The sequence below is a fragment of the Melanaphis sacchari genome, unplaced genomic scaffold (assembly GCF_002803265.2).
Source record: "Melanaphis sacchari strain LSU unplaced genomic scaffold, SCAv2.0 Contig168_pilon_pilon, whole genome shotgun sequence".
Lineage (NCBI taxonomy): Eukaryota > Metazoa > Arthropoda > Insecta > Hemiptera > Aphididae > Melanaphis > Melanaphis sacchari.
The window spans coordinates 122352-140211 of NW_020270779.1; the positions used below are offsets into that span (position 1 = coordinate 122352).

The window sequence follows — 17860 nt, forward strand, 5'->3', positions numbered from 1 at the left end:
AGACATTAGTACGCTATCGAGTAATTAATTTTCGTTTTATACACAGACATGTTGTGCATATACTTACACAACAATATGACAATATCGTATTACAGGTAAAAATATACATTATGCGTAGCATATACAGCACGTCCTACACATGTGTGTATATTGTATACAGTATAGTATTATACATTAGTCGTTTCTAAACGAGACCGGGCACCTGTCACTGGATGACATTTAGGGGAGTCAAATGCGATTTTCCCGCACTACCGTCGAACAATAAAAATATACAAACAATGATAATAGTAATAGCAATGAAAACGAAAAAAAAAATCCCATCACAAAATAGTATCCACGAGGAATTTTCCAATAGTGCATCAAACACACGATGCACATATACGTTGTATATATTACGCATATTATTATACATACTATACAGCCCGCGTGTTTTACTCACAGAAAAAGAGTACGACGGGTTTATAATGAAATTTTTTTCAAGCTACCCTCATCGCAAAAACCTAAACCTAGCCTATGATGCGAGTGATGAGCGGTAAAAGTTATATACGTATATTTTAGATAATATACACAGTCATATATATCATATTATGTAGGTTCGCAAGTATTAACCGCAAGCGGGTTTTTGTACATATAGATCAAACGCACGTGTGTCATTAAGAACGTTAGAGTTAAGCCTTTAAAAGTAGTTTTTACCGCTCGTCGTTTACGGAATAGTATATATATATAATGTATAGTATTATGAACATAAAAATTCGCACGCGTAAAGTTTGCTACAGAAAACCACAAAATGTGTGATTTCATCTGCGAAACATATTAAAGGGTATAAATATAATACAGACATAATCGAGATTTATGTTTAAGGTTCTCTTTAATATTTCAAACATTTGTATTAAACTGATTGTGTTAAAAGTTGGTTAGAATTTTTAATTAAGTAGGTAGTTACTTATATAAACATTTTCAAGCAAAATTAACCATCAAATAATTAAAAGTAAAAATGGTGGGTTATTATTTGAAAAACCGAAAATTGTATCACCACAAGACATTTTTTTAAGTAGTTAAAAAAACTTCAAAAATTTGAAAAAAATGACCTTTAATTATACTTATAAATTCTAAAAATCGGGATTTGAGTAAATGTATTAATAAAGGAAAAATAGGGGTAAGCGTGGTTGGTAAAACACTCAATTTAAAATAATTTTATATTATTTTGATTGTAATGAACTAAACTTTATGTTGCTTCCTCTATATATTTATAAATGCACCTTTTAGCTTATATTTACAAAAATTTTAAATAATTATCACGTACTTCTTTAAATGTACGTATTAGCTAAGTTACTCTAGAAGATTTTTGGCAATTATAAATTTTTTTATCAACGAGTTATTTTGCAATAAAATCCGATCCCTAGATGTAAGTATATGTTAAACGTGAAATCATTACCAAGAAAACGGAAGACATAAATAATCTAATCCTTTGAATTCGAAAACATCTCAAGAACTTTCACCCGACTCAGAAAAAAGAATTTGTGTTTTTTATATTTTTATTGCATTATTCCTTCTTTCGAGACGAATATCAAACAAAAAATAAATCAAATCGATACGAGCCACATAGGTAACATATAATATGTATCTTTTGTACCTAGATGCTAGATAATATAATACATTTAGTATATATAGGTACCTATCTACGCGCGCAGAAACGTAAACCGGGAATTTAATATAAAATAGTATTACGAATTTCGAATCGTACGAATACTGTATTTATGCGATGACCAAATATGTATAAAACTTCAAAAAAAGGAACATTTTAAAATGTTGCTTTTCTACCAGAAAAAAAAACCCCATATCTTGAGATAATTGACCAATGTGTATAATATTCTACTATTCTACCCATTGGATAATCATCTCCGTTTACTTATATAGGTATACATTAATATTTTTTTACCCGATTACAATTATTAACTATAAAAAACTAATTATTTTAAATTATAATTTAATTATTATGTCAACTTATTATGAGTATTTTTTTATGATAAAAATAATTTGAAACTTAAAACATTGAAAATATAAGAAATAATCTAATATATAATTATTGAAAAAATAAAACTTTAAATATACAAACACTGTTTAATAATATGTTTCTTACATATTTAACTTCAATAAAATTACATATTATTTTGTATTAATATATATTAGATCAAACTATAGCACATAAATGAATAATCAAATTATAAAATTCATTACCGTGTATTGGCCCGTAATATTTTTAAAAAATAAAAACATTTCGTGCAATCAACACTATAGTCAAGGACGCTAGGACAATACATCAAAACAAAGTACTGTCCTTTGAAAAAAAGTACGTCTGGTCACCATAACTATGTGTCGCAAACAGAGATATTATGCCTTATAGGTACGTATTATTTATCATTATCGTAATGCGCGAAGACACTGTCGTCGTCGTGATGTGCGTCATTATGCAATATAATAATATCCGCGTACATGCGGGTGCTCGTTATCGGAGATACGTGCAATAATATCGCACGGATATTATAATAGATCCTAGAACAGTTTCTTGATATAAACAATGCACACCTGGGTTGGAACATTTTGCATAGTTTGTATAAGAGTCATTAAAGGGCGTGTGTGTGTGTGTGTGTGTGTCGTCGTCTATACATTTGCGGATGACTGAAATATAATATATTAAATATGTCGATAAAAAAAAAAAATGATAAAAAAGGTATATAACAATATGCAAAACCTTACATTATGTTTATTAAATTAAAAATAATAATAATAATAATAATTTCCGAACACCGAACACTGCTGTGGTGTTGCACAAGGGTCAAAATAAACATTTTTTCGTTATATATAGATACATAACCTGCGGGTAGGGTTATAGATATAAGACATATCGGTTTTCCACCATCCGGTTGTTTCGATATCAGTGCGTTTTACATATTAATGATTTCGTTCCTCACAGGCGGATGAGGGTAAAGAACACGAATCGCAGAAATCTGCATTACGTTATATTATTTTACCATAATTGTCATTCATAAATTAATATAATTGATAAAATAAGTGGGACACCGCATGTATTCCCATTTTAATATTAACCAAACACGTGATTATAGGAAAACGGAAAACTAGGTGGCTCACTTTATATGGTATGCGGTAAATTCAATAACAATACGCAATAGCTAATACTAAATGTACCTACATCAATTACAATTATACTTATAAATACAATAAAAAATGTTTATATTTTTATAAATATTAAATAAAATATTTATTATTATTTATTTATCTATAAATAAATTTATGCGCCCAAAAACAAAAAAATAACGTGAACATATTTTTAAATTCATGTTGGAAAGTTTTTATACTATAAAAACATTAAAAAGAATACATTTTTGCATTTCAGAAAATACTATTTTTTTCTTCTGATGAAATAATAAAATTAAGAATACCACATATTACCACACTCATATTTGTGTTATAAAAACGATGGACAATCCATTATCATAATAATAGAATTATGTAAAAACTTTTATTCAGTGTAGTAAATTCCAATACACTTAATAAATTTAAGTAATAATTAAATATAGTTATTATTTATTTCAGTAGTAGGCCCATTAATATAATACGAATTATTATTAGTAATATCATACTTTACAGACCGTTAGTTTTTTATCATCTAATATTTTCTTTTATTTATTGATTTTTATAATATTTAATGTCTCCGAGTTGAAATTTTTTACACTTATCAAAATATATATTAAATTTAACTTGTTATAATTGTATGCAAGAAAAAATAATTATCATAATTTGATATTCTGAAATATTTTAATTTATTACAGAACATTATTATATTATGTTAACTACAAAATTAATTTATATATTCAGACAATATCATCATTCAACTATTTTTAAAAAATTTCCACGAAAAATATTTACTATAATTAACACTGTTATAAGTTATAACATTACCTAGAATTTCTTTAAAATTTTAAAAATATAACTAAAAGTTAAGTAACTAGTATCATATACGTCAGTAAGTAAGAAAGTAAAAACAATTGCATACATTTATTCTTTCTATCTGTACAATTTAGTAATTTTTAATGTAGAACGACTATGAATTATATATAGTCTTCGAGATAATTTAATATGTATGTTTGTAAACATGAATTTTAACACTACCTAATGTGACTGAGTAGTGACATTTGATGTTAACACTATTGATATCAAAAACATTTTTATAACATTTATAATCAGTTATATTTCTTTGCTCTTACATGAATACCAAAAAAATCAAAAACCGAACACTTTTAAGTACCAACTAGACTCAATTTTAAATCGATAAAAAGAATCACGTGAATTATTTTAGCACATGTTCACAGAAAAACACAACATAAAAAAAAACGGTATTAGAAAATTAGTGAAATCCTTTCATTCCATTCAGAACCTAATGTAGCAGATTTAAGCTGTTTAAAGTTAAGTTGGCACTTGATAGAATGTATAAGATTTTGAAATCTGTCAGGGCACTAACGCTAGAGGTAAAAAGTTGCCAATTCATTATAAAAAGTTTTAAATATAATTTTGATTAAAAATAATTTGGGTTTCATTATTTTTACATTTTTAAATTTATAATAATTCGACGTTATGTTAAATACACTTTTAAAAATATCTAATATTTTATTATTATGTGCTTATGTGCACGTTGACCGGTTAATATTAATCAAATTGGCCGATTTTATACTTTGACATTAACATAATGTACTTGAAGTTATTTATATTTCGTTGAGTTATTAATTAATTAAAATAAACTATAAATATAATTGAATTATTATTTCATGGAAAGGGTAATGACTAATGGCTACTACAAATAAAGAATTACTGATAAAGTTATAACAATTATTTGAAAATTTTACCCTAAAACTATAATATCTAAATATGCCAAACCACCGTCTGTAATACATTATGCAAATTTAATTACGATATGATACATACAAATACATATAATTAACTATTTACCATAATATTTATACTCCGAATTCTATGGTTAAAGCCTTAAGTGTAAATTATAATTTTCTCTCAATAAACCTAAAACTAGTACAACAATTATTTATTTATTTATTGTAACAAATTGTATACACGAAAGTCGTTTAATTAATTGGAGTTATTTTTAGTTTTAGTATTATGTACAAAAACTATAGATTCGTATTAGCACTAGAATATTAATCATAACTCTTTTGATGAAAATTTATCATACGATTTTTTTCACAGTAATTGATAATTATTCATTTATAACAATTTATATACATTTTTATTTTTATTTAAAATTCGTACACAGTTCGCAATTATTAAGCTCGGTATAAACTTAGTTATCTACTAGAAAAATGGAATAAATATACTAACGATATAACCCGTAACTGATAGCCAAGAATAGTATACTTTTAATTGTAATGATCAGATTAATGATTAGTATGTGTTATATTTTCTTACGTAACAACGATAACAAGAATACATAAGGGCGATAAAATAATTTTCAGTTTGATAACACACAACTATGATTTATGATAAACTTTAGATAACTGCTTATAATGTATTATAAGTAGATTATGAAATTATATTAATCAGTAACCATGACAAAAACGTATGGATACAAATGTTCTAATAAACATGAAATTTAACGTGTACGAGTTAAATATACAAGTAATAAAATTGTTTCTATTTGTATCAATATCACAAACTCGTATTAAACATGCTAGTCAGCGTAAAGCTCCAATATCGCATGATTCGTGAACACTTTAATTTACATTATTTACGTGCATGTGACCATATTGCAATAATATATTATGTGGAATATTTTAAGAATCAAACGTGTTTAAAAATTACCTTATAGTGGAATCGGTAGGAAAAAATCTATGAAATAATCAATTCCTTTATTTTACAATCTCTTGACCTGTAGGTTTTAAGTACTATATATTTTATATATTTAAGAAAAAAATCAAAATTCATATAAAATAATTTTCTATTAAGTAATTTAGAGTTATACCAGAAACACACTCTGCAAATGCCTGATAAAGAATTAACTGAAATTTATAATAACCAAAGTAGATAACGCATTTGTATAAATGAATGATGACAAATTACGCGAGAAATAAACATTATATAATATATTAAATGTATCTTACATATATTAAATACTTAGTTGGCTATGTATATGCATATTGTACAGATATAAATGATATAATAAACTAATGAATCTTAAATACGTTGAAATAAACATTAAGTTCAAATAGCTGTAGGTAAAAACCAAAAAAAAAAAAACTTTCATGCTTAAATAAACAGAATCCACTCCCACTATTAATGAATAAAATAGAATTGAATTGATTAGGTAACTTTTGGTGGTATAATCCAGAAGCTTTCAATTGTCCGATAACTATAAAAACATGGTAAATCTTTGTCGGATACCGCACGTGTATATGTGCAATGTTTAATTCATTGAATACGATCGAACCTGTTCAACATTGCTTAATGAAAACGAAATAAAACCGTCTTGCACGTTTAGCATTAACTGAAAATGTTATAATAATAATAATACAGCGTGCATGTTTCATTAATGCATATATAGTCAACGAAACGAATGTAACCTGTGAAAATAAACCTATATTCTTCTGCTAAATCCATACGCGTACTTAAAAATCTCTAATTAAAAATGCACTCAATTCAAAAGAAGACCCCTTAAATGATCATGTATATCACTTGAACGAATCCGGATTATAGCACACGTATAGCATTAAACACCCGTTTAAAATTTTATGCGCGAAACATATATGCAACTGCACTACAGCTATGAAAAAAAGTATCTCGAAGTACATTGATTGATATCAATATGCATATTACGCGTACATATTATGTTCGTATACAGCAAACGAGAGATTTTTAATGACAAAATAAACATGGAAAATATTTCAATCTTGTACCAGAAGAATAGTAGACGATTTTGTTGATTATTTCGATAAAAATATAGTGTACCTATGTGGTATGCATATATGGTTTAATTAGGAAAAAACATAATACATACATACACATACGAATATACGAACTACAAGAAGGGACGATGAATCTGTTCGCAAATAAAAATAGTTTCAACAAACATTTAAAACTACTATTCCTATATTGATCGCACAAATAATAAAACAGAAGGTTTTAATAACAAACTACAAACAAGGTTAGAATAACGAACATTTGACGCAATGCAGCCGTATTCAAAGAAAAAATTGGAGAACTATTGAATTACTCTTAAGAGCTTGGATACGAAATTCAGTTCAATTTAATTATTTGTTAATTACATTAAGAACTGCCATAATAATCAAATTTTATTTACATTCGTAATTTTATATTAATTATAGTTATAAGATTTATAACACTGTACATTTAGGAACCTATATTAGTTTTAATGATGATATTATCCATTAACATTTTTTTTTTCAAAACACATTTTTTAAAATTATACAAAATGAAACATAAAATATAATCTAGCGAGCTAAAATATTTTTATTACTTATTATTAACAAATAATCTGCTCTTTACTTATAATAATATGAATAGTCGTAGATTAGTTAAAAAATTGATTATACCTAGTATAATTTAATTTAATTACGAATTTTTATATCTTATATTGCCTATGCTATTATTTAAACTTATACTTATAGGTTAGATTTATGTTATAAGTATTATTAACAGTGATTACTTTGCTATGATAAGATCAAAATTCAACTCGCATAAAAAAATTTATCAGGTCGTAGAACTTGATTTTATTCGACAACACTACTTTAAGTAAATACAATTTGTAATACTAATGAAAATTAATGATTTAAAAAAATAACGCACAGCAATACAGAAACTATTTTACTAAATATATACAGTTTACACATACTTAACGATAACAGTTAATATATTAAAGAAGCATATAATATATGTCCAACCATCTAAACTGAGTACGTAGTAATACCACTTTATTACTTTGAAAACTTTAGTTTGTCACATTGCTTTAAAAATGTTGTTTTACTGAATTCTAGAAACAATTTAAAAGTTTTCATTCATCACAATTTAAATTTATTCCATAGTTCAAATAAATAAGAACTTGGCATTGTAGGGTTAGATAGTTGAAGTTACCAGGTCATCAGTGCCTTTTTTATTTTTTTTTGTCGTAAACCATGACTAAAAATAGTATTGCATTAAATTGATAATTTTATAATATATAAAAAAAAAATCTAAACTGAATATAAAAGGGTATTTAATTGATTAAAAACAAATGAGATAATATGATTAAAGTCGGTACTACAGACTAACGAAAAGGTCGACAATTAAATACTATAGCGGTTCAGATAATTAAAAAAAAAAATTCAAGGGCCAGAAAGATTTAAATATTATTTAATAATTGTTGTGTTATTGAAATTGATATTACAAAAAGTAATACACTATAAACGTCATCGTAATTTCCAGATACAACATAAAATAAATTAAATATTGATTATGTGCAGAAAACCAACATTAAAAAAAAATATTTTGAGGTCCAGTTATTCTACGTCCACGTGCTGCTTATTATTACAAACTCTTATAATATAAACATTAACGTGTATATAGTATATGTAGTATAATTTTTATTCATTTAATAATATAAGGAGAGCTACCATAAAATATTAATCCTTTTTAAATTTTAAGTAATAACTAATAGGTATGAAAAATGAGAACAGAATCTTTTTCAGAATGAATATATATATATAGATTAAAAACATGTCGACAGGTAAGTTAGTCAGAGAAATTGAGAGATATATACAATAATAGTGAATATTTGATGTGTTTATACAAAAGAAACGGGATTGAAAGGAGAAACATAAACAAATTGATGAGCTACTTAAAATATAATATAGGTAGGCACGAAATAGAAATATTTATTTGAAGTAAGTAAACAAGCGTAATGATTGTAAAGATATTATAGTAAATGGAAATAAAAAGCAAATAAAATGTTACAGAGTAAAATTTGTAAAATTATAATTATACTCGTAGCGTCTTTGTATAAAAAAAGGATACAATAATCATTGAAAGTGCATATGCACTCCTTTTGAGTGCAGGAACATAAAAAATGAAAAGTATTCATACAAGATGTAGACTCGTTTTAGCGAAAAAACGGCGGGAAAGATATGAGCAAACTACGAAGACACCTATAAATTTCTTCTTTAAATGTATAAAAAGTTTCAAGCTATATAGTGAATAACGTAGACTATTTTACAGATCTAATGGAACTGTAGGAAACACCAATAACCATCAAATTACATTATTGAAAATAATTAAAGAAATGTACATTAAATTATATTAACAGACTATCCTATAGACATTAAAAGTAAAACGAACGAGTAATGTTTTCAGTAGTCCGCGATTTGTTTTAAATGGATTATACATTGTGATCAACGACGAGAAGTCGTTGGCTTAAAAACTATAGATAATGCTGTAAACATATTTCATCGGGAAATTAAATTATTTAAAAGATCGATGTTTGTTGAATAATAATTGAATGCATTATTAAATTATATTTTTCTTAAAATATTTGATTTAAATCAATTTGTAAATCATGATAGTAAAATTAAATGTCATAACTTATACACACGATACTTGGTAGAAATGAATCAAGCATGTTATGCTATTGTTGTATCTAATTTGAATAAACATAAAACGTATAATATATATATATATATATAAATACATAAATATTATCTAGTTTATAATAAATTTAAATTTTTCTAAGAATAAATATATGCGTAGGAAAATTATATAATTGTATTTAGTTGTTTGTGGAACGAATGTAGACAAATTAATAATTTTTACGTTTTAAAATAATCTAAATGTATATTAGTTTTAATCTACCATTAATATACCTAAGTAATTTATTATTTTATGAAATAGTAATTGTACAATAACTACTTTAATTTAATTTATTAATAATACGATATTTAATTTCATGAACAAGTTATTTCAGCTAGATTAAAAAAGAGGTCAGCACAGTAGACAAAATATTGACCATAAACGAAAACTTCTCGCTAATTAATAAAACATTTAAAAAACTATAAAATAAACAATACGAACTCGTACATTTTTTTTCATGATATCTATCAATTATTCTTTTGTTTAAAACAAAATGAGCAAAATCATAACTTTTTGACGAAAAAAACTATACATACTTTAAGAAATCAAAATTCAGAACTTTATTATTTCAAGTATTATGCATCCATTATATAACACGAGTTTAAAATATTCTTTTATTATACTTAAGAATTATTATTTTTTTAAACAAATAATTTAACAAGGTTCATTAAATAAATGATAAATAATTGAAATTTAGTAATAATATAAAAAAATAAATAAATAATTGTTTCTGTACTTAAATGCAGATTTTTATTTTTTCAGGGATCTAATAAGTTATAACACGATATAATTACTTTATTATGGTTATTACACGGCAATAAACGAATAAGAATACGAATAAATAGCAAAAAAAAAACAATTAGTAGGTACAAATATAATAAAATTTTTAGAACTTGCTTATAATAGTTAATAATTATATTATTATTATTTTTTTATTATGTAAAATACAAATATTAAAATGGTATATTTTATTTAATACACTGCATTATACTTGTGAAATTTCAAAATTATTATAAAAATATAATATTATTTCTTTAAATTAAATACAACTTGAAAATTTTCCATTACAAATTATGTAAATTTTAATAAACATAAATTATATTCTCCATATTAGAAATTAAAATTGTGCACATACCATTTCAGCATAGATTCATATTATTATATTATTATGTTAGTGTGCGATGTTTTTAGATAGACACATAATAATATGCATATTGTTCATTATACACGAGAATAAGAATAAACATATAAGTCGTATATATATTATATGCTAAACTCAAGTCAAAAAAGTCAATGAACTCGTTAAGTTAGAAACAAAAAGGTATTTCATTTGAAATTATCATAAAGAAATGTTTCGATACGATATATTCTAAATCCCAAAAGGCTAAGTAAGCATAATGTATAATATAAATTATATTATATTATTATAAAAAACAGTATTATATATACATCGTAATAATACGATGTGTATATAAGTGTAGAAAAATATAAAAACGTTATTGGAGTGTGTAGTACACATTGTGTACACGGTCCGCCGACAAATGTGAAAATAAGATTAGATGTGTACAATAATAATATATAATATACAATAAATGTACACTACCAATCATTGTGAAAGGAGACTATGATAATGATGTAGCGGGGATGGGGGCTAAGAGTTTGAAAACACTATTGAAAAACTTTTTCTGCGGGTATATCTCTTAAGCGCGCGTATCAGGTATGAGGTACGTGTTTAGTGGTCTTAATTACTGTACGTAGAAGAACGGATTTCAATGAATAAAATTCACACCTTTTTCGAACTACAATGATTTATGATTGAAGCTATCAAAAATACAAAACACATGATGTATGAACAAGAATTTTCATACTGGTTTTTAAATGGATCAATCACACAGATTTATTTTTAGTGCTTTTTTGGTGAATTTACGTAATTCTAAATCTAAAATCTGATTTTTAAATAAATTATCAATACATTTATGATTGAAATTATATATTTACATTATTGTTGCAGCACGACAAATTTATTGACAGTATCTATATGTTTTTTCTAGTCGGCTTTATCGTGATAAATGTTTCTAATTACTACGACAATAGCTAATTTAATATAAATGTGTATAATTTATTGAAAAAAATCGAGTGTATTAGTTTATTTTTTGACGTTATCGGTGCGCTAAAATTCGGGATCAACTATGTTGAGCATACCTATGTATAAAGTATGATATATTTAATATTATGATGTACAGATAACAGACAGTGTAATTGCATTTCACTGCGGCGACCAATGCTGCAGCGGGTGGCGTCACTCCGTGGACCTATACGGATGGTGTCAAAAAGCGAATATTCCAGCAGTGGGGAAAACGACAGCAAACGCGCCGTTCGGGTTAATTAAACAAACGTGAGCCAGGAGAGGTCGTCGTGCGGACAGACACAACGTCGGCGGCGGGACCAGACGAGCCTCCGCCGTTGCGGGTATAAAAGCGGCCGAGGGGATGGGGGTGGGGTGGGGTGCGCACTAGTTTGAATCGGATGAATATTTTTTTTCACAATTTTTTTTTTATTCCTATATACATATACCTACGTTCCACCCCTACTGCGGGCAAAGCATCGGTCGTATATGGCCCGTCAGTAGCAGGGAGTGTCCGGCTAGACTGGCGCGGGCCGCGGGAGTTGCAAGCTCGCGCGCACGCACATTGCAGAATATTTGTGCGATTTAAACCCCCCTCTCCACCACAAAAACACGAATCGTGCGCCTATAACAGAGTTCGCCGCCGTCGTTTGGCGCTGCTGCACTATACGCTATGCACCCTGCAACCGCCGCCGCCACTGCAGTCGATGACGCCCTGCACTTTACCGTATTCCACCATTCCGCGTTTCGTCGGCCCGCGCAGCGGCTGGCCACTTCACCGCTGCACAAGGCGACGACGGTGCAGCCGCGGGCGATGCAATATTCAATATGATATATATATTAAAAACCAATACATACACGCATACATAAACTTATCGCGAGGTGGGTGAACGGCGATAGGCACCGGGCGGAGTGGTGTTCGGTGAACCAATGATGGCGTCTAGTAGGCAAGAGCGCCGTGTCGGCGGAGGTGGTGGTGGTGGTGGTGGTGGTGATTGCAAGAGAGGAAGTGAAAAAGCAGTGTGTTCGAGAGAGAAAGACAGTGGCGAGCGGTGTTTGTGGCATCGGAAGGAAGTGTAGAGTGGTGTCGCGGCGGCAACGGCGTGTGGATATATATCCGTCTAGCCGTATCGACCGCGTAGGCCGTATTTACGGTGCGTGTGTATGCGTACGCGACGGCGGTGGCTTTGCTGCATTGCGCGTTCGCGTCGCGCCGTTCATTTCCGGGGTGGCCGCTCGGTCGTCGCGGTGAGGCCGGTTGACGTTATATATCAGACGGACGGCAATAATATAACACCGCCGCGCCTATATCCGTGCCTACCGGCCGCGAGCGGCGTCCCCGACCACCCCTATATATGTACGCGCAGAGGCCTGTATACACCGCACCACCCTCTGCCCGGCTATTACTCTTCAACAACCCTTCCGCGGAACATCGGATCAGTCTCGCACAGACATACGTACGCACCCACCCACGCACGCATTGTCCGGGACACGATCGACACCGACGCTGCGGCTAGGGGATATCAACCTCACGTGTCTCGCTATACCATTACCGTTATTATTTTTATTTTTAGAAGCAAATGATTTTTTGTCCGGTTATTATTATTTATGATTTTTTTTTTTTTTTTTTTAATATCCTCACCATACCACTGCCAAGACTTGTTTTTTTTTCCTATTAGCACCGTTTTCGTTTACTTAATTAGTTTTTCTTTTCACATCACAATTTTTTACGAGTCAATTTATTTTCGCTAATTGATTTACATAATCTAAGTGAATTAATTCGTTCGACATCTTACCGGATTCTATTTAATGGGTCTTGGTTTCATAGTGCGTACAATATTTATGTATATAATATAATATAATATATATAGACATATAGTTCATAATAATAACTTTTCAAGTATAATATTTCTAACGATATATATATATATATATATTATATATAAATAAAAATAAATCAGAGATTCTGCGTCGAAAATATCAAATTCCCGAAAATAATACGAATTTTAATAAGATGTATTTTTTATTTTTATATTTGTATCAAATTAAAATACGATTTAATTGAATAAATGATTATTTTAAAAATACAAGAATTATTACGTAATATGAAGTTTTATATTTATTTAAATAATATTTTTTTTAAGCATGTATACAAATATAAAATGAATAATTGAAAGTTAAAATAAACGTATGTATTATGTATATTGTGACATGTCATATTATTATAATTAAATACAACGACAAAGAAACTACGGTACATATTATGTATGCATAACGCATTGACGTTAACGTTCAAAATAATTTGAAAAAAAAAATGTTATCGAATTGAACATTACAATTAAATATTCAATATATTTAACTTACTTTTTAAGCAAATTAACAACAAGTTTTTTATGTAAATTACTTAAATTAAACAAGTAATTTTAAATTAAATTAAACACTGTATATTGTATATTCTATATAACTGTATATTATTCTATATAACCAGATAACTACAGATTCCTTTTCCATTCTACGGTTACATTATTTTAATAACTATGTTTTTTGGTATTGGGAAAATGTATACACTTAGACAGCGTATAATATATATGATCATAATCAGGATATTTCGCTTATGTTGGGCTGCTCTATAATATAAAAGCTCAAATTACTACCAAAACCACTTTTTTATATTAGGTTCTATCGTAAATCTCAGCTTTTCTATTCGATATGATCAGAAAATCATCCAATACTACAAGAAAAAGAAACATGCGCGCAATGAGGATGTCTTCTTATTTTTCAGACCCAGTATTAGATAAAATATATAAAATATTATATTATACTACAGATATTCTACGAGTAAATTTTTTTACTAATCTTCGATGTTTTATTGCGTTCATAAGACTTGTATTTAAAAATTTTAAAACAATTTGAATCATTTAAATCTACGAAAATGATGCATCACATTCAGTCTATAACCACGAATTATTGCAGATAGCATATATCAACAATAACCACTAGACGATTACGGTCACAATAAGTATCTATCGTCTTTATTCTTAGCAGGAAGGAGATAGATGCCTATCAAAACTAATCAAAATTCTATTAAATAACTTAAACTTCATTTATAAATATTTCATCTAAACCTTCACAAACTCCGTCAAATACTACTATCAGAAATGACTGTTATAGATAATTTAATACTTCTATATAAATAGTTAATTACACCAACCATGACACACGGGTGTCTAACTTTCAGAAACTTCTAGACAGTAATACTGCAATATTTCCACACTGTTAAATATTTTAGTCTAAGCGATTACTCACCACCAAATTTCCTCTATAAGTAAGTAATCACATACATCCTACACCATGGTTTCAAAATGCAAACAATTCCTAACTCAGCACTAAATACTTCAAATTATCCAATCCTAAATTCAAATTCCATGACCATATAAATTAACAAATGCACAGAATATTTTCAAAAATAATGACAGTTAATAATTTCCTTATCGTTATGAGATTAAAAAATATAGATTATTAAATAAAAACCTTGAGTATGGAAAATCAAGTGAAGTAATAATTTCAAAAATTAGTATTATCTGTATAAATTATAGTATCAAATAAAAAATGTTTTAAAATTTGCTTATCATAAAAATATATTACATTAAACATTTTAAATAACTTTGATTTGATAAATAATTATTTATTAGAATATTATTAAAAAATTTAAAGTAAATGTATAAATCAATGTTACGTGATACAGTGCATCAGTGATTGATTAATATCAAGTGTAGGAATTCAGAGGACTTTGATGTTAATAATACTGAAAAAAAACTTAGTTATAACGAGTACAATTTAAAGTATATTTAAATAAAACGTTAAAATTATATTATTCAATTTACCGATGACCTGGTAGCAATACAAAAAATAAGTGGTAAAAAGAGACTAATTTAGTACACGTATCTATAAATGTAAACGGCTGAAGCGTTATAATTAAAAAAAAACTTTTGTAGTTACTGTTAAAGTAAGTATCTACTGTTAAAAATCAAAAATAGTTATACTAATTTAGTGGAACTTCGTGATAATGTAGAACGAATTTAAGATGACATGCGTGCCTAGTATATATGTAAGTTATGATGATAAAATATGAATACTGCAATATAGTTTCAAACATACATATTATACAAGTAAAAATCCAAATATATTATACAGAATATGTTTTAAAACGACTAAAATGTATCTATTATGTTAGTTTTTATAAATCCAGTATATAATGGAGATTTAATACGTATATAAGACCATGTATAAATACCATAACACAAAAAGAAAAAACATCAAAAATGTATGTTTATATACATTTAATGACATAACCGTATATTTCATATTTCATTGATTCTAAGCTGGATTTCAAAACGATATAATATTCATTTAAAATTAATATTGTAATAATAATTTGAAATTGAGCTAAACAATGGAAAAGTTATTAGTACATTAAAATGCACTCAAATTATTCTTATGCGTATAACTTATCCGATTTCAGTTACTATGGGATTCCTATATATAACCATATTAAAACGGTCGGCTTAGTCCCAAAGATAATATTTAATAAAACAATTCCATTGACTATATATGAATTAAACCTCATCGGACGTGCTTTTACCTTTCCTTGTTGTTTTGGGTTCCCTTATATTAAGAATAATACTTGGGTTGAATAGAAAATGTATTACATAATGTGCATGGTAGCAATAGAAGAACGAAGGGTGAAATCGTTAGAGTTTACCATACACAATATTATAGAGTCCTATTTTACATATATTTTACATTATTTCCACAAAGAATTTCATTTAACGAAACCAAAAATATTTTGACACATCTTATGTATAAAAACTAAAATAATGCACTTCGATAGAATAAACAAACAAATACATAAGTACAGGAACAGTTGAAGATTTATGTTTGTTATTATATAATGACTAAGTAAGATGCATGTAATTTACTCATCTTTAAGAATTATTAACTGTTACGTATATTAAATAAGGTACGCGTATTATAAATTAAGCTTTAAAATCTTATGAAGAAACGTTAATACAAAAAGCAGTCATAAGTCTGACACTTTCTATATTATTGATAATCTTTGACAGATAAATAGTGATTGCAAATGCGACGTAACTTGTTAATAATATCAGTAATTTAAAATTACTTTTAAAATAACTTTAAGGTATAGGTAACGTATACCTTCTGGCCAATTGATTAAGAAACGTCGTATTTAAAAATATTTTATAGTTACCTATAATAAATATTATAATTAAATACATGATTATTAAAAATGACTACGATTTTATGAATTATAATAATTATAATTACATATTTATTTTTTTTATGTATATATTAGGTATGTAAAAAAATTAAAATCAGTGCGTTACTTTGAACGCCGAACGAATTTAAAATCGTTAACTTATCGTTTAGTTTAATAAAATAAAAGTATTCGTAAAACTATTTCTGAAAATAAAAAACAATATTCATAATAAAACTAACGAATATTCAGCAAAATATTTTCAAACAACGTTGTGTCAATGTATACTGCAAACATATGCATTATGTATAAATAAATAAATATCTATGAGTTTGGGTGTGCATAGATCGAGAGAAATCGAAAAATTCGGGATTTATACATTATAATATATGACATGATGATGCACGATTAATCCAATATGCGTTGCACGTCAATGTTGGAAATAATAAATGCACAAAATATTTACAAAACCACAAAAATTTGGAACAACACGATTTAGGTACTTACATTTCCAGTCGGTAGGGTTCGTTTCTTATTTCACGGTATAAATTCAATTCGTAACTAGTATTCGCGTTCGTACTATTTATCTATTCGTTTATATCTGTTGCGGGACGTGACATCGATTCGGAGCACATATACGTAATAAGATATTGGTTATGTTCAAATCGTTGGCAGTGAAGAAATGACAGTATTACATCCCTATTGACGACGGTGTGCGTTTGTGTGTGTGTACGTACTTATATATACATATAGGTAGC

The 17860-nt window shown here is 27.5% G+C and overlaps 1 protein-coding gene across 2 annotated transcripts in view; it reads right to left on the reverse strand.

Annotated features, from left to right (window-relative positions):
• The window catches only part of LOC112592317 (histone acetyltransferase KAT7), a 93300-nt gene that overhangs the window by 38724 nt on the left and 36716 nt on the right, over positions 1-17860 (reverse strand). The gene's annotated exons all lie outside the window — the stretch shown is intronic.